Genomic DNA, 8,040 nt, shown 5'->3' on the forward strand with positions numbered 1-8,040 from the left:
TGAAAAATAAAATCACCAATTTCCCTATCACCCAGAGAAAAGCACTGTTAACAAATGAATGCTTCCTTCTTTTTTTTCCCTTATGCATATAGACCTATTTTTGTAAATGTGATTGGACTCAACTGCATATAAAATTTTGTGAAATGCATTTTTTAAATCAAACATTGCATTACCAGCACTTCCCCATGTTTTCAAATTTAAAAACTTGTAAAATGTGGTTTTTAATAACTACCTAAGAGTCTACCCCAATGATTATTATAACATATTTAATCATTTCTCCATTGGTGGACAATCCTTTGTATCCTATTTCAAGCAACATTTTCTCCCTAGGAATGTTTTGCCTTTATGCAGGTATTCTGGCCCTATCCTACCAAGCAAACAATTTTAATTTCCCATCACAATCCTTCTAGACTTTTCTACATCAGAATAGTTGGGATGCGAATCAGAGGAGTGATCTCAAATCAGAAGCAAACCCCATGCTCTACTATAGAAGCAATGGCCTGTAAGAGGAAATCAAAATGCCCTTTTATTGAGCTTTTCGGTCACCCCGGTTAAAAGCCAACCAACAAAGAACTTTCTCTTGCCTCCCCCGACCCGGACCTTTCTGTAGCCTTATGTTCCTCTTTCCCTCTGCTTTGATTTCTGTCTCTTAACCTCACATTTACCCCTCAAGATGCTGTCATCTCTCCTCCACTCTCATTGCCCTGCTGCAACTGTCCTTACAAAATGCCAGATGCATTGTCCTATGCTTTCAAGTAATTTCTAACTGCACAAGTGATAGAGAAAGGCATTTTCCTAGTTAAAAATAATTAACAACTTAAAGATAGATTCCCTGGTAACCACTCATCCCTCATCTTGGAAACTTTCCCCTCCAACAAGGATATTTAGCATTGCAAGTGTGGTGATGGGGGAGGGGAGCAGATTCCAGGTCCTATCGACACATACAGAGAGACTGAGAGAGACGGAATGAGAGGGAGATGGAAAAGGTGCCAGGTAGTATTTGTTTCGTTTGGAAGTCTTTTAGTGTAACTTATCTTTCTAAGTGATCCTTGTGTCTCCGCAGCTCAGATATACAATGGACCAGAGTTTATTTACCTGTAACTCTACTGATGGACGTTAGGTGTTTACTATCACAAACAAGGAGGCAACAAAGAGTACTCTTGACCCTATTCCTCTGGGCACTTGTGTGGGAATTTTACTGCTCTAGGGAAAATACCGAGAACTGGACCTCCAGGCCACTGAGCGCGCACTTTTTCCTGATAACGTTCACACACATTGATGATCACCCCCTCCAAGGTGGCAGCCCCAATTTACATGAACAGCCTACTTCAGTCCTTCTACACTGAGCTCTTCAGTAGCATCGTGCAGCAATACTACCCCATCTACTGCTTTTTTAAAAACTGAAATATAGTTGGTTTACAATATCGTGTTAGTTTCAGGTGTACAGCAAAGTGATTCAGTTATATATATGTATTTCAGATTCTTTTCCATTATAGGTTATTACCAGATATTGAATATAGTTCCCTGTGCTATACAGTAAATCCTTGTTACTTATCTATTTTACGTATAGTAGTGTGTATCTGCTAATCCCATATTCCTAATTTATCTCCCCACGCCACTGTCTTTCCCCTTTGGTAACTACAAGTTTGTTTTCTATGTTTGTGAGTCTGCTTCTGTTCTGTATATAGATTCATTTGTATTATTTTTTAGATTCCACATATAAGTGATAACACATAATATTTGTCTTTCTCTGTCTGACTTACTTCACTTAGTATGATATTCTCTAGGTCCATCCATGTTGCTGCAAATGGCAATATTTCATTCTTTTTTATGGCTGAGTAATATTCCTGTGTGTGTGTGTGTATATTGGACAATTGGGTTGTTTCCATATCTTGTCTATTGTAAATAGCACTGCTGTGAACACTGGGGTACATGTATCTTTTTGAATTAGAGTTTTCATCTTTTCTGGATATATGCCCAGGAGTGGGATTGCTAGATCATATGATGGTTTTATTTTTAGTTTTTTGAGGAACCTCCATACTGTTCTCATAGTAGGTGCACCAATTTACATTCCCACCAACAGTGTAGGAGGGTTTCCTTTTTCCACACCCCCTCTAGCATTTATTATTTGTAGACTTCTTGATGATGGCCATTCTGACCGATGTGAGGTGATATCTCATTGTGGTTTTGATTTGCATTTCTCTAATAATTAGTGATGTTGAGCATCGTTTCATGTGCTTGTTGACCATCTGTATGCCTTCTTTGGAGAAATGTCTATTTAGGTCTTCTGCCCATTTTGGTGTTTTTTGTTGTTGTTGTTGATACTGAGTTGTATGAACTGTTTGTATATTTTGGATAATAAGCCCCTGTCAGTAGCATCATTTGCAAATATTTTCTCCCATTACGTAGGTTGTCTTTTTGTTCTGTTGATGGTTTCCTTTGCTGTGCAAAAGCTTTTAAGTTTGATTAGGTTCCATTTGCTTATTTTTGCTTTTATCTCTTTTGCCTTGGGAAACTGAGCTAAGAAAATATTGCTACGTTTATAGCCAAGAATGTTTTGCCTATGTTCTCTTCTAGAAGTTCTATGGTGCCATGTCTGATACTTAGGTCTTTAAACCATTTTGAGTTTATTTTTGGATGTGGTGTGAGCGAGTACTACCCCTCTGCTTCTTATTCTACTTCTCCTTCCTGTTGCTTTTTCATTCTCCCAGCCTATCTTTTCTAAATCCCCTTTGCAATCGTCCTCTACTCTGTCCTGAAGTGTGGCTCTTGCCTGGAATTCCTCATTTCTTTCGCTACCTGAGCGATCTCTTATATCCCATGGCTTGCACAACCAGCTCCTTCAGGGGGTCACAGACTCAAATATGTATAGGAACCAGGTGGGTAAAAGAAATAGTGGGGAGTCCACGAACTTCTCCCCTACCACCCAAGCCCCAGTTCACCCCCAGCTCCAGCCATTGTTGCTTTCTTGGAATCCACGTCTAATACTCTCAGATAGTTTTTTTTTTTCCAAAAGAAGCTGGAAATCTAGATTGGTATATAAATGCTCACATTTTTCAAGAATAGGAAATTAATTTAAAAGAAATTGTAACCCCATGTGGTCCACACAACACACCTCTGAGGATGTTTCAGCTGCCAAGATGCCAGATGGGAACTTCTACCTCAAATATTGATATAATCACTCCCTTTCTCAAATCCCCCTTTTCCTTCCTTGGGCCCGTCCCTTATCCCATCAGTCACTAATCCTCTGATTCTGCCTAAGAAATTGTGCCAGAATTCGGCCCACGCTTCCATCCTCACTGCTGTTGCCTTAACTCCAAAGCTCACCAAATCCCCACCCTGCCTGGGCCTAGAGCATCCTAACTGGCTTTCCCGCCATCGGTGGGTACCTCCTTGGCCCACCTTTGTGCTACCCTCCTCGCTGTTCTAGAGTGTTCTCAAGCCCACCTCCACCCCCCACTGCAACCTGCTCAGAGTTTTAGTAGCGTCACATTGCTCCCAACGCAAAGTTGCCAGCTACGGCCACTTTGAATCAGCATTAGGCCCAGCATTGTAAGATTTGACCCAACATAACCAAATCAGATTTCATATAAACCTTCAGATATTGGGCTTTTCCTGAAAGATCTGCCTGACTGGCAGCACTGGGTCTGCAGCTTCACATGGAATTAATTGCCCAGAGCCCAGCAGTGACTGTCACCATGGAGAGTTGGGGGCTTTGCCCCCGCCCCTCTTTTCTCACCCTGACCAGCCTCATGTACCCGTGTTACTGGCTGGCCCTGAAGGCGTCTGCCGGCCCTGAGCCACAGGCTGAAGTTCAAGCTGTTAGTGTGCACGCGAGACCCTGTGCTATCTGGCCCCTCTAACCCCAGCCTCAGTTCCCAGCCCCTCTTTTCAACTTCCCTTTTTGTTCCTGACTCACAAAGAAATTGTTTCTGACCTGCATCTAAGCACCACTCAAATACCATGACTGTTTTAGTTACTTAAACCAAGGTAGACGCACTCCGTTCAGAGAGGTCGTCCCTTTGCCTCAATAAACCTCTCTTCAAATCGCTAATGCAGTTGAGCTTGCTCTAGACAGAGCGTTTCAGGCTCTAGACAGAACGTTTTCAGGTTTAAGAAACTCTTCCTGAAGTTAGTTCTGATTCTAATGGAAGGAGACTGAGGGGCTGACAGACAAAGTCACGCCGACTTCATGTAAAACCCCAGGAGGAATGTCCTGAAGATCATCATGCAGTAAAAATGCAGCCCACCTTCCTGCAGAACACACACACACACACACACACACACACGCACACACACACACACTCCTTTTAACTAACTGATCTTCTTCCTTGATATACGTATTTAATAGTAGGCACGAGCATTGTTTTACTACATGGTACTTAGTTACAAATAAGTCATTGATAAAGACTATCAAGATTATTTTTGTAAAACTAGATAAAAATTTTTTAAATTTGTTTTAAGATGCTTTGAAGTGGTAAAGTCTACTCGATGCCTACCCCATATCCAGTCTCCCTTCTTTCTTATTAACAGAATATCAACTTTAAGTGGGGGGGGCTTTAGAAACTTTAGCTTTAAAAACTACATTTCCCAGCCTCCTTTGCAAGTAGACGTGGCCGTGTAACATGGTGCTGGCCAATGAAATGTCAGAAGTCATTGGTGGGGGTGCCTTCTCAAAAGGCTCCTTAGGGCTTCCCTGGTGGCGCAGTGGTTGAGAGTCCGCCTGCCGATGCAGGGCACACGGGTTCGTGCCCCGGTCCGGGAAGATCCCACATGCCGTGGAGCGGCTGAGCCTCTGAGCCATGGCCGCTGGGTCTGCGCGTACGGAGCCTGTGCTCTGCAACGGAAGAGGCCACAACAGTGAGAGGCCCGCATACTGCAAAAAAAAAAAAAAAAAAAAAGGCTCCTTAAAGTTTGGAGGGTGGGTAGGGGGGTGATCAAGACTCAGGTGCTCTCTTTTCCCATTCTCCTTTTCTGCTACCTGAAAAACTGTGACTGTGAGAAAAAGACCCAAAAATTTAGCCTTAAAATCTATGCTACACCAACATGCCTCTGAATTTCTTACTAAATGGGAAAAATAAATCTTATTTAAGCTGCTGATATTTGGGTTATCTCTTAAAGGCAGGTAAACTATATTCTATTCGAAGCTACTTTGAAGGGAGGAAAGAAAGGGAGGCAAAAAACATTTCCCCTCTGGCTAGCCCACCAAAAATCACTGGAAGGGACTAATTAAGGAACGGCTGAAATAATATTACTTTATTCATAGCAAATATTTCAAAATTCTTAATGTCCTGTTTCACCATTTTTTGGTCTTTTGGCTCAAATGGAATCCAATATGAAATTTAGCAACTGTGCATATAATAAAGGGTGATGTGAAGAACTGATCATCTGAAATATTTAAACCCAAATTTTTATTTCCATTTTGGCCAAAAGCAAAATGTTCCTTTCGGTGGTAAGAGGCCTTCAATCTCCCACTTTACTCTGTCTATGTGACTTAACCTGATTGCATTCCCGCTGACGTTCTGGATTTTTCTGTAATCTCCTTTCCTTAATAAATTCAAGATAGCCCCACACATCGCAAACAGTTTATAATAGTGTTACTGTTTCTGGGCTAAATTGGGGATGCAACCCTGGCCAGTAGCTATGTCTGTGGATATCTGAATAATTGCTTCAATTCCCCACTTGTTTCTGAGTGAGTGTCGGCCTGACCTCTGGGCACGGTGGATCATTACTCACAGTCAAACTGAGAGTTTCAACGCTAAATGTGACCGTGTGTGCTATATCTGCTTTCTCTCTGGCCGATTATTCAAATACCATCGAGTTGAAGTCAAGTTGTTCCAGAGCGCACTGAATCTTTGCCCCAAAGGTCCCCGTACGAGTCCTTCCTTGAAGAGCTTCCTTTGCTGTATTGTAATCTGTTTCTCAGTGAATATGTGATGATTGGATGCTTTCAGCCTGATTCTTTTCTCCTGCCTCATGTCCCCTGGAGATCCCGCCGCCTCCTTATAAAAGCCATGTGTATCTTATCTCCTCCAGCGCAGTTGCTAAAACCAGAAAGCGGCCTGGAAAACATTTCCCCAAACTGTACTGTTTTTCATCCTTTCTTTCTGACAACTCCAGATAACTTGTTAGCATATTGTCTTTCCGTACTTAGCATTGCCCCAGTGGGTGTTTGGGGACTGAATGACATCACCCAGGAATTTATAATTAGAAACAAAAACGCCTGTTTCCAAATCTATAACACCAGGAGACAACTGGAGAGATTTTTTAAAGTTGTTGGTGAAACCCCAAATGTAAAAGGGCCTTTCTGATCAGGTGGACACTCCACTGGCTTTTAGGACGCGACCAGGAAACCAGTGGGAACAAGCGGCAAATAATCTTTCCAAGTGCTGATTGCAGTGCCACATGCCAGGGTGGACACTCAAGACCTGGGGTTAGCCTTGGACACTTGACAGGAAATGTCACTGGGATCTTGGCTCTCCCCAGGCAAAGCTGTGTTTCTCGAAGTTCCTGGAAATCTCTGAGAAGCGGTCTGAATTTCTGCCACTGCAGAGTTGGAGCACAGTGACTTTTGATTATTGAGTTTTCATTTGTTCAACCAGTTCTTACTGAGGGCCTGTCTCAGCAAGTCTTATGCCTGGGGCCTTAGCTGCTATCACCCAGAGTTCTGGTCTTTTGCTATGAATAATATGACCAGAGCTCTACTGTCTGATACATTAGCCACTAGACACATGCAAGTACTTAAATTTAAATTTAAATTAACAAGGGACTTCCCTGGCGGTCCAGGGGTTAAGACTCCGCACTTCCACTGTAGGGGGCTGGGTTCCATCCCTGGTCTGGGAACTAAGATCTCGCGTGTGGAAAAATGAAATTAAAAAATAAATACATTTAAATTAACAAAAGGTAAAGGAAGCTACAAATTTGTCTCCTGGGTTGCCTTGGCCACATCTCAAATGCTCAACAGCCACGTGGGGCTGATGTTACCCTATTGCACAGATCTAGAACATTTTTATCATCATGGAACGTTCTTGTTGGACAGTGCTGGGCTGGAGAGTCTGACTTGCCTGGGACACTCCTGGATTATACCTATTGACCAGCTGTAATCAGTAATAGCACCTTCTTTTATTCTCAAAGCGTAAATAATAATTTAAGAATGGAAATGAACTTGGCCACCACCTCCTGGCAGCCTCCCTACGCCAGTCTTTGGCAGGACTTTGCTGAGGCCCCAAGCCCTTTGCTTTGATGAAAAAGTTGGCAGTGTCAGCAAGCCCCCTGCCTTTTTTCCTGATTCTCTCGCACCTGTCAAATTCAACAATATTTATTAACAGGAAAAAAAAAAAATCCCAGTGAAGCAATTGTCAGTCCTCCCAAAGTGAATGATCTGCTCGTAAGCAATTTCGGTTTTGGTTTTTCGTTCCCCATGCGCCAAAGAGCTCAGCTTGGCCCCATTTGCCCTGAAGGCTGCCGGTGGGTCACACAAGAATGGGAGATGGGGAGGTAGGCCTTGCTCACCGTGGCCGCCAGGCCCCGCCTCTATGCCAGGGACCTCCGCACTCAGGCCCCGCCCCCAGCTGCCTTCCCTCCTGGCCTTGGCCCCTACCTGTCTCGCCCAGCAGAGGGCACCTGAGTTTACTCTTCTCTGTAAGGAATGTTTACACAATCGTTGGGGATTTTTTTTTTTTCTTCCAGTGTTACTTTTTTTGTGAGTAGCAATCCGAGGTGCCAGATAATATAGGTCACTTTAAGGACATGTCATCCAAACGTGGAGATGAGAGCCGTTGGGGCGACAGGCGGCTCGTAGGGAACCGCACACTCGCCCCCGCGGACGCAACACCGCAGCCCCCGTGTCCGTGGCGCAGACACCATTTTGCAGAACTAAGGAAGGAGGTGCAAACCGTCTTCCCTCAATCCGTGCCGCCCCGCGGGCCAGGCTGGGGGGCTAGCGGGCCGCCCCCAGGAGCTCCCCGCTGATGCTGGCTTTGCCCTTTGGGGGCGCCCTGGAAACAGCCTTGCGTCTCACACCCCTGCCAGGGAACAAAA

This window comes from Mesoplodon densirostris, chromosome 16 (assembly GCF_025265405.1).
Source record: "Mesoplodon densirostris isolate mMesDen1 chromosome 16, mMesDen1 primary haplotype, whole genome shotgun sequence".
NCBI classification, from domain to species: domain Eukaryota; kingdom Metazoa; phylum Chordata; class Mammalia; order Artiodactyla; family Ziphiidae; genus Mesoplodon; species Mesoplodon densirostris.